Source organism: Elephas maximus, chromosome 21 (assembly GCF_024166365.1).
Source record: "Elephas maximus indicus isolate mEleMax1 chromosome 21, mEleMax1 primary haplotype, whole genome shotgun sequence".
Classification (NCBI taxonomy): Eukaryota; Metazoa; Chordata; class Mammalia; order Proboscidea; family Elephantidae; genus Elephas; species Elephas maximus.
In genome coordinates this window covers 59,243,354-59,257,274 of record NC_064839.1, presented here as the reverse complement: position 1 = coordinate 59,257,274, position 13,921 = coordinate 59,243,354, and the positions used below count along the sequence as shown (strand labels likewise).

General features: G+C 75.6%; 4 non-coding genes and 2 pseudogenes across 4 annotated transcripts; all 6 read left to right on the top strand.

Annotated features, from left to right (window-relative positions):
- Nucleotides 1-1,553: 1,553 nt before the first annotated feature.
- Nucleotides 1,554-1,672, top strand: LOC126065247 (5S ribosomal RNA). The gene has a single exon (XR_007514793.1). It is a non-coding gene; the product is annotated as a 5S ribosomal RNA (ribosomal RNA).
- Nucleotides 1,673-3,980: 2,308 nt separating this feature from the next.
- Nucleotides 3,981-4,099, top strand: LOC126065246 (5S ribosomal RNA). Its single transcript, XR_007514792.1, has one exon. It is a non-coding gene; the product is annotated as a 5S ribosomal RNA (ribosomal RNA).
- Nucleotides 4,100-6,407: 2,308 nt separating this feature from the next.
- Nucleotides 6,408-6,526, top strand: LOC126065245 (5S ribosomal RNA). Its single transcript, XR_007514791.1, has one exon. It is a non-coding gene; the product is annotated as a 5S ribosomal RNA (ribosomal RNA).
- Nucleotides 6,527-8,834: 2,308 nt separating this feature from the next.
- On the top strand, nt 8,835-8,953 carry LOC126065243 (5S ribosomal RNA). Its single transcript, XR_007514789.1, has one exon. It is a non-coding gene; the product is annotated as a 5S ribosomal RNA (ribosomal RNA).
- Nucleotides 8,954-11,261: 2,308 nt separating this feature from the next.
- On the top strand, nt 11,262-11,370 carry LOC126065275 (uncharacterized; annotated as a pseudogene).
- Nucleotides 11,371-13,678: 2,308 nt separating this feature from the next.
- Nucleotides 13,679-13,787, top strand: LOC126065274 (uncharacterized; annotated as a pseudogene).
- The last annotated feature ends 134 nt before the right edge of the window (nt 13,788-13,921 follow it).

Here is a 13,921-nt window from a genome sequence, read left to right as displayed (position 1 = left end):
GACACTCGGCCGACTAGCCAGCCTCTCTCTCTGAGGTGTGGCGTGGGGGGGGAGGGGGGTCGGGGAGGCGACGAGGCGGGCGTGGGGGCGGTGGTGAGGCGGCCTTGAGGTGGGGATCTCGTGCCCGGGAGGAACAGGTGCCCTCCTGCCCGGTGTCCCGCGCGGGCCTAGACGTGGCCTCAAGTGGCCTGACCCCGATGAGTGAGTGAGGACGGGTCCTCCTGGCCGTCGGGCACACAGAACTAGGGGAGCCGGGGCCAGTCGAGCTGGGGGCCTCCCCGAGAGGTGCGAGACCGCAGCAGGGGCGCGCGGGGGTCCAGGCCGGGTGGGGTGGTGCGGTGTTGAGCTGGAGGCTATGCGGGGGGCGGGGCGCCGGGCGCGGGGCGGGGACGGCCACGCACGTTTCCTGCAGGGCTGTGGCTCTGGACCGCCAGGGCCAGAAGCAGCCTGCCCGCGGTCAGCGGGGGGTGAGGTGCGGATGGCGGGGGCCGCCCGCCCTCCCCGCGCCGGTCGCCCGTCCCCACCCAGGCCCCCGCCGCCACCCCACCCCACCCCACCCCACCCCACCCCACAACCCGCCCTCCCTCCTCCCATCGGGGAAGCTCACCAGTGAGCTGGGCAGCTGGGCCAACGCGCCTGCCCGACCGCCCTGGCCCCCCACCGACCCTCCCGTCAGGCTAAGCGCCGCCTGCCCCACCTCCAGCCCCCCAGCAGGACCGGGAGCCTACGTGGGGTCCTGACTGGCCAGTGGGCAGGACGTCCCTCGTCGGTAGGCGTGTGGCTCGTGCGTGGTCTTTCGCCGCTCCCCGGTGCCCTCCCCCGCCAGCACCAGGGCTCGGGGGTCCGGTGGGAAGTACCAGAGGGCCTCCGCGGCACCTAGGAGCAGCCTGGCGCGCAAGGGTTCGCCGTGCTCCTCCGAGTCCCGCGTGGCCCTGGAGGGCCACGGCCGGCCAGGAGGGCGACGAGGGGCAAAGGCGGGAGGGACAGGTGGGCCGGGGACCGGGCCCGGGGCCGGGACTGGGGCCGAGAGCCGGGCCCGGCGAGGGCCCCTTGGAGGAAGGGGAGGCAAAGGGAGGCCCGGCCAGGGGACGGGCCGGGGGGTGGGGGGGCGAGTGGAGGCCGGGGCCACCCCGCGCTGGGCAGGGGGAGAGACGAGAGGCGCTCGGCCAGATGTCGGCGGAAGCAGGCGGCCCGAGTGCCTCCCGGTGCCGCCGGGGGCGAGGGGCGAGCAGGCGGCAGGAGAGCCCCGGCCGGACTGAGGGGGGCCGTGGGGCTTGGCAGGAAGGGCAGGGGGCGCGACCCGGGCGGCCTTCCCGCCTGGCTGACTGCCTTCCTCCCGGTCGCCGCCACCTGCCTGCTTGGAGGCCGGACTCTTGGGCCGGCTGGCCGGGACCCGCACCCTTGGCCAGGCGGGGCGGGCCGGGGCGGGCCGGGGCGGGCCGGGGCGGGGCTGGGCGGCCAAAGCTGGAGGCTGCCGGGGCGGCCAAGGCGCGCTGCGCCGGCGGCTGGGGCCGCTGAGCAGGCTCTTAGGGCGAGCGGCGGCAGGCGCTGACGTCTACGGCCATACCACCCTGAACGCGCCCGATCTCGTCTGATCTCGGAAGCTAAGCAGGGTCGGGCCTGGTTAGTACTTGGATGGGAGACCGCCTGGGAATACCGGGTGCTGTAGGCTTTTACGCCTCCTTTTCTCTTTTGCCGCCAACCCACGGGGCACAGGGACACACGGACACGGACAGGGACGCAACCAGGCCAGGAAGCCCGGCCCAGGGGCCCGGCCAGCGGCCCTCGGGCACCAGGAAAGCTTCGGGGGTGGCGGCGGCGTCGACGAGGACGACGACGGCGACGACGACGACGGCGGACGACGGCGGCCGACGGCGGCCCGGCACTCCAGTCCAGTCGGGCCGCAGCGCTTCCCGGCCGCCCCTACTCTCCCCCGCTCCCACCCCCCGCCCGGGCCTTCAGGTTCAGGCCCTGCGGGAGCGCGCCCTGCCCTCGTGGCGGTGGGAGACGCTCCCCGTGGCGCCAGAGCCTCTCCTTGGGGCCGGAGCTCTGTCCTTGTCCAGCGGGGGCAGGCCCCTGGCTCAGAGGGCCTTCGGGAGCCACCCGGGCCGCCTCCGCCCTGCCGCCCCCCCACCCTCCACCCCGACCGGCCTCTGCCCCAACTTGGCTGCTCGGCTGCCCTCCTTCCCTCGGGCTCTGCCCACCCTTCCTGGCTCTGCAGGCCTGCCTCCTGGTGTGCCGGGATGTCTGCCAGTGGATTGGGAGGAGAAGACACCCGGGGCGGGCGGGCCCCTTGCCCTCCCCGGGCAACTTGCTTCGTGTACTCTGGGGGTGGGGGTGGGGCTGGGGCTGGGGCTGGGGCTGGGGCTGGGGCTGGGGGTGCGGGTGTGGACGTGAGACGGCCACAACGGTGGTGGTGGCGGTGGCCGCCGGACACTCGGCCGACTAGCCAGCCTCTCTCTCTGAGGTGTGGCGTGGGGGGGGAGGGGGGTCGGGGAGGCGACGAGGCGGGCGTGGGGGCGGTGGTGAGGCGGCCTTGAGGTGGGGATCTCGTGCCCGGGAGGAACAGGTGCCCTCCTGCCCGGTGTCCCGCGCGGGCCTAGACGTGGCCTCAAGTGGCCTGACCCCGATGAGTGAGTGAGGACGGGTCCTCCTGGCCGTCGGGCACACAGAACTAGGGGAGCCGGGGCCAGTCGAGCTGGGGGCCTCCCCGAGAGGTGCGAGACCGCAGCAGGGGCGCGCGGGGGTCCAGGCCGGGTGGGGTGGTGCGGTGTTGAGCTGGAGGCTATGCGGGGGGCGGGGCGCCGGGCGCGGGGCGGGGACGGCCACGCACGTTTCCTGCAGGGCTGTGGCTCTGGACCGCCAGGGCCAGAAGCAGCCTGCCCGCGGTCAGCGGGGGGTGAGGTGCGGATGGCGGGGGCCGCCCGCCCTCCCCGCGCCGGTCGCCCGTCCCCACCCAGGCCCCCGCCGCCACCCCACCCCACCCCACCCCACCCCACAACCCGCCCTCCCTCCTCCCATCGGGGAAGCTCACCAGTGAGCTGGGCAGCTGGGCCAACGCGCCTGCCCGACCGCCCTGGCCCCCCACCGACCCTCCCGTCAGGCTAAGCGCCGCCTGCCCCACCTCCAGCCCCCCAGCAGGACCGGGAGCCTACGTGGGGTCCTGACTGGCCAGTGGGCAGGACGTCCCTCGTCGGTAGGCGTGTGGCTCGTGCGTGGTCTTTCGCCGCTCCCCGGTGCCCTCCCCCGCCAGCACCAGGGCTCGGGGGTCCGGTGGGAAGTACCAGAGGGCCTCCGCGGCACCTAGGAGCAGCCTGGCGCGCAAGGGTTCGCCGTGCTCCTCCGAGTCCCGCGTGGCCCTGGAGGGCCACGGCCGGCCAGGAGGGCGACGAGGGGCAAAGGCGGGAGGGACAGGTGGGCCGGGGACCGGGCCCGGGGCCGGGACTGGGGCCGAGAGCCGGGCCCGGCGAGGGCCCCTTGGAGGAAGGGGAGGCAAAGGGAGGCCCGGCCAGGGGACGGGCCGGGGGGTGGGGGGGCGAGTGGAGGCCGGGGCCACCCCGCGCTGGGCAGGGGGAGAGACGAGAGGCGCTCGGCCAGATGTCGGCGGAAGCAGGCGGCCCGAGTGCCTCCCGGTGCCGCCGGGGGCGAGGGGCGAGCAGGCGGCAGGAGAGCCCCGGCCGGACTGAGGGGGGCCGTGGGGCTTGGCAGGAAGGGCAGGGGGCGCGACCCGGGCGGCCTTCCCGCCTGGCTGACTGCCTTCCTCCCGGTCGCCGCCACCTGCCTGCTTGGAGGCCGGACTCTTGGGCCGGCTGGCCGGGACCCGCACCCTTGGCCAGGCGGGGCGGGCCGGGGCGGGCCGGGGCGGGCCGGGGCGGGGCTGGGCGGCCAAAGCTGGAGGCTGCCGGGGCGGCCAAGGCGCGCTGCGCCGGCGGCTGGGGCCGCTGAGCAGGCTCTTAGGGCGAGCGGCGGCAGGCGCTGACGTCTACGGCCATACCACCCTGAACGCGCCCGATCTCGTCTGATCTCGGAAGCTAAGCAGGGTCGGGCCTGGTTAGTACTTGGATGGGAGACCGCCTGGGAATACCGGGTGCTGTAGGCTTTTACGCCTCCTTTTCTCTTTTGCCGCCAACCCACGGGGCACAGGGACACACGGACACGGACAGGGACGCAACCAGGCCAGGAAGCCCGGCCCAGGGGCCCGGCCAGCGGCCCTCGGGCACCAGGAAAGCTTCGGGGGTGGCGGCGGCGTCGACGAGGACGACGACGGCGACGACGACGACGGCGGACGACGGCGGCCGACGGCGGCCCGGCACTCCAGTCCAGTCGGGCCGCAGCGCTTCCCGGCCGCCCCTACTCTCCCCCGCTCCCACCCCCCGCCCGGGCCTTCAGGTTCAGGCCCTGCGGGAGCGCGCCCTGCCCTCGTGGCGGTGGGAGACGCTCCCCGTGGCGCCAGAGCCTCTCCTTGGGGCCGGAGCTCTGTCCTTGTCCAGCGGGGGCAGGCCCCTGGCTCAGAGGGCCTTCGGGAGCCACCCGGGCCGCCTCCGCCCTGCCGCCCCCCCACCCTCCACCCCGACCGGCCTCTGCCCCAACTTGGCTGCTCGGCTGCCCTCCTTCCCTCGGGCTCTGCCCACCCTTCCTGGCTCTGCAGGCCTGCCTCCTGGTGTGCCGGGATGTCTGCCAGTGGATTGGGAGGAGAAGACACCCGGGGCGGGCGGGCCCCTTGCCCTCCCCGGGCAACTTGCTTCGTGTACTCTGGGGGTGGGGGTGGGGCTGGGGCTGGGGCTGGGGCTGGGGCTGGGGCTGGGGGTGCGGGTGTGGACGTGAGACGGCCACAACGGTGGTGGTGGCGGTGGCCGCCGGACACTCGGCCGACTAGCCAGCCTCTCTCTCTGAGGTGTGGCGTGGGGGGGGAGGGGGGTCGGGGAGGCGACGAGGCGGGCGTGGGGGCGGTGGTGAGGCGGCCTTGAGGTGGGGATCTCGTGCCCGGGAGGAACAGGTGCCCTCCTGCCCGGTGTCCCGCGCGGGCCTAGACGTGGCCTCAAGTGGCCTGACCCCGATGAGTGAGTGAGGACGGGTCCTCCTGGCCGTCGGGCACACAGAACTAGGGGAGCCGGGGCCAGTCGAGCTGGGGGCCTCCCCGAGAGGTGCGAGACCGCAGCAGGGGCGCGCGGGGGTCCAGGCCGGGTGGGGTGGTGCGGTGTTGAGCTGGAGGCTATGCGGGGGGCGGGGCGCCGGGCGCGGGGCGGGGACGGCCACGCACGTTTCCTGCAGGGCTGTGGCTCTGGACCGCCAGGGCCAGAAGCAGCCTGCCCGCGGTCAGCGGGGGGTGAGGTGCGGATGGCGGGGGCCGCCCGCCCTCCCCGCGCCGGTCGCCCGTCCCCACCCAGGCCCCCGCCGCCACCCCACCCCACCCCACCCCACCCCACAACCCGCCCTCCCTCCTCCCATCGGGGAAGCTCACCAGTGAGCTGGGCAGCTGGGCCAACGCGCCTGCCCGACCGCCCTGGCCCCCCACCGACCCTCCCGTCAGGCTAAGCGCCGCCTGCCCCACCTCCAGCCCCCCAGCAGGACCGGGAGCCTACGTGGGGTCCTGACTGGCCAGTGGGCAGGACGTCCCTCGTCGGTAGGCGTGTGGCTCGTGCGTGGTCTTTCGCCGCTCCCCGGTGCCCTCCCCCGCCAGCACCAGGGCTCGGGGGTCCGGTGGGAAGTACCAGAGGGCCTCCGCGGCACCTAGGAGCAGCCTGGCGCGCAAGGGTTCGCCGTGCTCCTCCGAGTCCCGCGTGGCCCTGGAGGGCCACGGCCGGCCAGGAGGGCGACGAGGGGCAAAGGCGGGAGGGACAGGTGGGCCGGGGACCGGGCCCGGGGCCGGGACTGGGGCCGAGAGCCGGGCCCGGCGAGGGCCCCTTGGAGGAAGGGGAGGCAAAGGGAGGCCCGGCCAGGGGACGGGCCGGGGGGTGGGGGGGCGAGTGGAGGCCGGGGCCACCCCGCGCTGGGCAGGGGGAGAGACGAGAGGCGCTCGGCCAGATGTCGGCGGAAGCAGGCGGCCCGAGTGCCTCCCGGTGCCGCCGGGGGCGAGGGGCGAGCAGGCGGCAGGAGAGCCCCGGCCGGACTGAGGGGGGCCGTGGGGCTTGGCAGGAAGGGCAGGGGGCGCGACCCGGGCGGCCTTCCCGCCTGGCTGACTGCCTTCCTCCCGGTCGCCGCCACCTGCCTGCTTGGAGGCCGGACTCTTGGGCCGGCTGGCCGGGACCCGCACCCTTGGCCAGGCGGGGCGGGCCGGGGCGGGCCGGGGCGGGCCGGGGCGGGGCTGGGCGGCCAAAGCTGGAGGCTGCCGGGGCGGCCAAGGCGCGCTGCGCCGGCGGCTGGGGCCGCTGAGCAGGCTCTTAGGGCGAGCGGCGGCAGGCGCTGACGTCTACGGCCATACCACCCTGAACGCGCCCGATCTCGTCTGATCTCGGAAGCTAAGCAGGGTCGGGCCTGGTTAGTACTTGGATGGGAGACCGCCTGGGAATACCGGGTGCTGTAGGCTTTTACGCCTCCTTTTCTCTTTTGCCGCCAACCCACGGGGCACAGGGACACACGGACACGGACAGGGACGCAACCAGGCCAGGAAGCCCGGCCCAGGGGCCCGGCCAGCGGCCCTCGGGCACCAGGAAAGCTTCGGGGGTGGCGGCGGCGTCGACGAGGACGACGACGGCGACGACGACGACGGCGGACGACGGCGGCCGACGGCGGCCCGGCACTCCAGTCCAGTCGGGCCGCAGCGCTTCCCGGCCGCCCCTACTCTCCCCCGCTCCCACCCCCCGCCCGGGCCTTCAGGTTCAGGCCCTGCGGGAGCGCGCCCTGCCCTCGTGGCGGTGGGAGACGCTCCCCGTGGCGCCAGAGCCTCTCCTTGGGGCCGGAGCTCTGTCCTTGTCCAGCGGGGGCAGGCCCCTGGCTCAGAGGGCCTTCGGGAGCCACCCGGGCCGCCTCCGCCCTGCCGCCCCCCCACCCTCCACCCCGACCGGCCTCTGCCCCAACTTGGCTGCTCGGCTGCCCTCCTTCCCTCGGGCTCTGCCCACCCTTCCTGGCTCTGCAGGCCTGCCTCCTGGTGTGCCGGGATGTCTGCCAGTGGATTGGGAGGAGAAGACACCCGGGGCGGGCGGGCCCCTTGCCCTCCCCGGGCAACTTGCTTCGTGTACTCTGGGGGTGGGGGTGGGGCTGGGGCTGGGGCTGGGGCTGGGGCTGGGGCTGGGGGTGCGGGTGTGGACGTGAGACGGCCACAACGGTGGTGGTGGCGGTGGCCGCCGGACACTCGGCCGACTAGCCAGCCTCTCTCTCTGAGGTGTGGCGTGGGGGGGGAGGGGGGTCGGGGAGGCGACGAGGCGGGCGTGGGGGCGGTGGTGAGGCGGCCTTGAGGTGGGGATCTCGTGCCCGGGAGGAACAGGTGCCCTCCTGCCCGGTGTCCCGCGCGGGCCTAGACGTGGCCTCAAGTGGCCTGACCCCGATGAGTGAGTGAGGACGGGTCCTCCTGGCCGTCGGGCACACAGAACTAGGGGAGCCGGGGCCAGTCGAGCTGGGGGCCTCCCCGAGAGGTGCGAGACCGCAGCAGGGGCGCGCGGGGGTCCAGGCCGGGTGGGGTGGTGCGGTGTTGAGCTGGAGGCTATGCGGGGGGCGGGGCGCCGGGCGCGGGGCGGGGACGGCCACGCACGTTTCCTGCAGGGCTGTGGCTCTGGACCGCCAGGGCCAGAAGCAGCCTGCCCGCGGTCAGCGGGGGGTGAGGTGCGGATGGCGGGGGCCGCCCGCCCTCCCCGCGCCGGTCGCCCGTCCCCACCCAGGCCCCCGCCGCCACCCCACCCCACCCCACCCCACCCCACAACCCGCCCTCCCTCCTCCCATCGGGGAAGCTCACCAGTGAGCTGGGCAGCTGGGCCAACGCGCCTGCCCGACCGCCCTGGCCCCCCACCGACCCTCCCGTCAGGCTAAGCGCCGCCTGCCCCACCTCCAGCCCCCCAGCAGGACCGGGAGCCTACGTGGGGTCCTGACTGGCCAGTGGGCAGGACGTCCCTCGTCGGTAGGCGTGTGGCTCGTGCGTGGTCTTTCGCCGCTCCCCGGTGCCCTCCCCCGCCAGCACCAGGGCTCGGGGGTCCGGTGGGAAGTACCAGAGGGCCTCCGCGGCACCTAGGAGCAGCCTGGCGCGCAAGGGTTCGCCGTGCTCCTCCGAGTCCCGCGTGGCCCTGGAGGGCCACGGCCGGCCAGGAGGGCGACGAGGGGCAAAGGCGGGAGGGACAGGTGGGCCGGGGACCGGGCCCGGGGCCGGGACTGGGGCCGAGAGCCGGGCCCGGCGAGGGCCCCTTGGAGGAAGGGGAGGCAAAGGGAGGCCCGGCCAGGGGACGGGCCGGGGGGTGGGGGGGCGAGTGGAGGCCGGGGCCACCCCGCGCTGGGCAGGGGGAGAGACGAGAGGCGCTCGGCCAGATGTCGGCGGAAGCAGGCGGCCCGAGTGCCTCCCGGTGCCGCCGGGGGCGAGGGGCGAGCAGGCGGCAGGAGAGCCCCGGCCGGACTGAGGGGGGCCGTGGGGCTTGGCAGGAAGGGCAGGGGGCGCGACCCGGGCGGCCTTCCCGCCTGGCTGACTGCCTTCCTCCCGGTCGCCGCCACCTGCCTGCTTGGAGGCCGGACTCTTGGGCCGGCTGGCCGGGACCCGCACCCTTGGCCAGGCGGGGCGGGCCGGGGCGGGCCGGGGCGGGCCGGGGCGGGGCTGGGCGGCCAAAGCTGGAGGCTGCCGGGGCGGCCAAGGCGCGCTGCGCCGGCGGCTGGGGCCGCTGAGCAGGCTCTTAGGGCGAGCGGCGGCAGGCGCTGACGTCTACGGCCATACCACCCTGAACGCGCCCGATCTCGTCTGATCTCGGAAGCTAAGCAGGGTCGGGCCTGGTTAGTACTTGGATGGGAGACCGCCTGGGAATACCGGGTGCTGTAGGCTTTTACGCCTCCTTTTCTCTTTTGCCGCCAACCCACGGGGCACAGGGACACACGGACACGGACAGGGACGCAACCAGGCCAGGAAGCCCGGCCCAGGGGCCCGGCCAGCGGCCCTCGGGCACCAGGAAAGCTTCGGGGGTGGCGGCGGCGTCGACGAGGACGACGACGGCGACGACGACGACGGCGGACGACGGCGGCCGACGGCGGCCCGGCACTCCAGTCCAGTCGGGCCGCAGCGCTTCCCGGCCGCCCCTACTCTCCCCCGCTCCCACCCCCCGCCCGGGCCTTCAGGTTCAGGCCCTGCGGGAGCGCGCCCTGCCCTCGTGGCGGTGGGAGACGCTCCCCGTGGCGCCAGAGCCTCTCCTTGGGGCCGGAGCTCTGTCCTTGTCCAGCGGGGGCAGGCCCCTGGCTCAGAGGGCCTTCGGGAGCCACCCGGGCCGCCTCCGCCCTGCCGCCCCCCCACCCTCCACCCCGACCGGCCTCTGCCCCAACTTGGCTGCTCGGCTGCCCTCCTTCCCTCGGGCTCTGCCCACCCTTCCTGGCTCTGCAGGCCTGCCTCCTGGTGTGCCGGGATGTCTGCCAGTGGATTGGGAGGAGAAGACACCCGGGGCGGGCGGGCCCCTTGCCCTCCCCGGGCAACTTGCTTCGTGTACTCTGGGGGTGGGGGTGGGGCTGGGGCTGGGGCTGGGGCTGGGGCTGGGGCTGGGGGTGCGGGTGTGGACGTGAGACGGCCACAACGGTGGTGGTGGCGGTGGCCGCCGGACACTCGGCCGACTAGCCAGCCTCTCTCTCTGAGGTGTGGCGTGGGGGGGGAGGGGGGTCGGGGAGGCGACGAGGCGGGCGTGGGGGCGGTGGTGAGGCGGCCTTGAGGTGGGGATCTCGTGCCCGGGAGGAACAGGTGCCCTCCTGCCCGGTGTCCCGCGCGGGCCTAGACGTGGCCTCAAGTGGCCTGACCCCGATGAGTGAGTGAGGACGGGTCCTCCTGGCCGTCGGGCACACAGAACTAGGGGAGCCGGGGCCAGTCGAGCTGGGGGCCTCCCCGAGAGGTGCGAGACCGCAGCAGGGGCGCGCGGGGGTCCAGGCCGGGTGGGGTGGTGCGGTGTTGAGCTGGAGGCTATGCGGGGGGCGGGGCGCCGGGCGCGGGGCGGGGACGGCCACGCACGTTTCCTGCAGGGCTGTGGCTCTGGACCGCCAGGGCCAGAAGCAGCCTGCCCGCGGTCAGCGGGGGGTGAGGTGCGGATGGCGGGGGCCGCCCGCCCTCCCCGCGCCGGTCGCCCGTCCCCACCCAGGCCCCCGCCGCCACCCCACCCCACCCCACCCCACCCCACAACCCGCCCTCCCTCCTCCCATCGGGGAAGCTCACCAGTGAGCTGGGCAGCTGGGCCAACGCGCCTGCCCGACCGCCCTGGCCCCCCACCGACCCTCCCGTCAGGCTAAGCGCCGCCTGCCCCACCTCCAGCCCCCCAGCAGGACCGGGAGCCTACGTGGGGTCCTGACTGGCCAGTGGGCAGGACGTCCCTCGTCGGTAGGCGTGTGGCTCGTGCGTGGTCTTTCGCCGCTCCCCGGTGCCCTCCCCCGCCAGCACCAGGGCTCGGGGGTCCGGTGGGAAGTACCAGAGGGCCTCCGCGGCACCTAGGAGCAGCCTGGCGCGCAAGGGTTCGCCGTGCTCCTCCGAGTCCCGCGTGGCCCTGGAGGGCCACGGCCGGCCAGGAGGGCGACGAGGGGCAAAGGCGGGAGGGACAGGTGGGCCGGGGACCGGGCCCGGGGCCGGGACTGGGGCCGAGAGCCGGGCCCGGCGAGGGCCCCTTGGAGGAAGGGGAGGCAAAGGGAGGCCCGGCCAGGGGACGGGCCGGGGGGTGGGGGGGCGAGTGGAGGCCGGGGCCACCCCGCGCTGGGCAGGGGGAGAGACGAGAGGCGCTCGGCCAGATGTCGGCGGAAGCAGGCGGCCCGAGTGCCTCCCGGTGCCGCCGGGGGCGAGGGGCGAGCAGGCGGCAGGAGAGCCCCGGCCGGACTGAGGGGGGCCGTGGGGCTTGGCAGGAAGGGCAGGGGGCGCGACCCGGGCGGCCTTCCCGCCTGGCTGACTGCCTTCCTCCCGGTCGCCGCCACCTGCCTGCTTGGAGGCCGGACTCTTGGGCCGGCTGGCCGGGACCCGCACCCTTGGCCAGGCGGGGCGGGCCGGGGCGGGCCGGGGCGGGCCGGGGCGGGGCTGGGCGGCCAAAGCTGGAGGCTGCCGGGGCGGCCAAGGCGCGCTGCGCCGGCGGCTGGGGCCGCTGAGCAGGCTCTTAGGGCGAGCGGCGGCAGGCGCTGACGTCTACGGCCATACCACCCTGAACGCGCCCGATCTCGGAAGCTAAGCAGGGTCGGGCCTGGTTAGTACTTGGATGGGAGACCGCCTGGGAATACCGGGTGCTGTAGGCTTTTACGCCTCCTTTTCTCTTTTGCCGCCAACCCACGGGGCACAGGGACACACGGACACGGACAGGGACGCAACCAGGCCAGGAAGCCCGGCCCAGGGGCCCGGCCAGCGGCCCTCGGGCACCAGGAAAGCTTCGGGGGTGGCGGCGGCGTCGACGAGGACGACGACGGCGACGACGACGACGGCGGACGACGGCGGCCGACGGCGGCCCGGCACTCCAGTCCAGTCGGGCCGCAGCGCTTCCCGGCCGCCCCTACTCTCCCCCGCTCCCACCCCCCGCCCGGGCCTTCAGGTTCAGGCCCTGCGGGAGCGCGCCCTGCCCTCGTGGCGGTGGGAGACGCTCCCCGTGGCGCCAGAGCCTCTCCTTGGGGCCGGAGCTCTGTCCTTGTCCAGCGGGGGCAGGCCCCTGGCTCAGAGGGCCTTCGGGAGCCACCCGGGCCGCCTCCGCCCTGCCGCCCCCCCACCCTCCACCCCGACCGGCCTCTGCCCCAACTTGGCTGCTCGGCTGCCCTCCTTCCCTCGGGCTCTGCCCACCCTTCCTGGCTCTGCAGGCCTGCCTCCTGGTGTGCCGGGATGTCTGCCAGTGGATTGGGAGGAGAAGACACCCGGGGCGGGCGGGCCCCTTGCCCTCCCCGGGCAACTTGCTTCGTGTACTCTGGGGGTGGGGGTGGGGCTGGGGCTGGGGCTGGGGCTGGGGCTGGGGCTGGGGGTGCGGGTGTGGACGTGAGACGGCCACAACGGTGGTGGTGGCGGTGGCCGCCGGACACTCGGCCGACTAGCCAGCCTCTCTCTCTGAGGTGTGGCGTGGGGGGGGAGGGGGGTCGGGGAGGCGACGAGGCGGGCGTGGGGGCGGTGGTGAGGCGGCCTTGAGGTGGGGATCTCGTGCCCGGGAGGAACAGGTGCCCTCCTGCCCGGTGTCCCGCGCGGGCCTAGACGTGGCCTCAAGTGGCCTGACCCCGATGAGTGAGTGAGGACGGGTCCTCCTGGCCGTCGGGCACACAGAACTAGGGGAGCCGGGGCCAGTCGAGCTGGGGGCCTCCCCGAGAGGTGCGAGACCGCAGCAGGGGCGCGCGGGGGTCCAGGCCGGGTGGGGTGGTGCGGTGTTGAGCTGGAGGCTATGCGGGGGGCGGGGCGCCGGGCGCTGGGCGGGGACGGCCACGCACGTTTCCTGCAGGGCTGTGGCTCTGGACCGCCAGGGCCAGAAGCAGCCTGCCCGCGGTCAGCGGGGGGTGAGGTGCGGATGGCGGGGGCCGCCCGCCCTCCCCGCGCCGGTCGCCCGTCCCCACCCAGGCCCCCGCCGCCACCCCACCCCACCCCACCCCACCCCACAACCCGCCCTCCCTCCTCCCATCGGGGAAGCTCACCAGTGAGCTGGGCAGCTGGGCCAACGCGCCTGCCCGACCGCCCTGGCCCCCCACCGACCCTCCCGTCAGGCTAAGCGCCGCCTGCCCCACCTCCAGCCCCCCAGCAGGACCGGGAGCCTACGTGGGGTCCTGACTGGCCAGTGGGCAGGACGTCCCTCGTCGGTAGGCGTGTGGCTCGTGCGTGGTCTTTCGCCGCTCCCCGGTGCCCTCCCCCGCCAGCACCAGGGCTCGGGGGTCCGGTGGGAAGTACCAGAGGGCCTCCGCGGCACCTAGGAGCAGCCTGGCGCGCAAGGGTTCGCCGTGCTCCTCCGAGTCCCGCGTGGCCCTGGAGGGCCACGGCCGGCCAGGAGGGCGACGAGGGGCAAAGGCGGGAGGGACAGGTGGGCCGGGGACCGGGCCCGGGGCCGGGACTGGGGCCGAGAGCCGGGCCCGGCGAGGGCCCCTTGGAGGAAGGGGAGGCAAAGGGAGGCCCGGCCAGGGGACGGGCCGGGGGGTGGGGGGGCGAGTGGAGGCCGGGGCCACCCCGCGCTGGGCAGGGGGAGAGACGAGAGGCGCTCGGCCAGATGTCGGCGGAAGCAGGCGGCCCGAGTGCCTCCCGGTGCCGCCGGGGGCGAGGGGCGAGCAGGCGGCAGGAGAGCCCCGGCCGGACTGAGGGGGGCCGTGGGGCTTGGCAGGAAGGGCAGGGGGCGCGACCCGGGCGGCCTTCCCGCCTGGCTGACTGCCTTCCTCCCGGTCGCCGCCACCTGCCTGCTTGGAGGCCGGACTCTTGGGCCGGCTGGCCGGGACCCGCACCCTTGGCCAGGCGGGGCGGGCCGGGGCGGGCCGGGGCGGGCCGGGGCGGGGCTGGGCGGCCAAAGCTGGAGGCTGCCGGGGCGGCCAAGGCGCGCTGCGCCGGCGGCTGGGGCCGCTGAGCAGGCTCTTAGGGCGAGCGGCGGCAGGCGCTGACGTCTACGGCCATACCACCCTGAACGCGCCCGATCTCGGAAGCTAAGCAGGGTCGGGCCTGGTTAGTACTTGGATGGGAGACCGCCTGGGAATACCGGGTGCTGTAGGCTTTTACGCCTCCTTTTCTCTTTTGCCGCCAACCCACGGGGCACAGGGACACACGGACACGGACAGGGACGCAACCAGGCCAGGAAGCCCGGCCCAGGGGCCCGGCCAGCGGCCCTCGGGCACCAGGAAAGCTTCG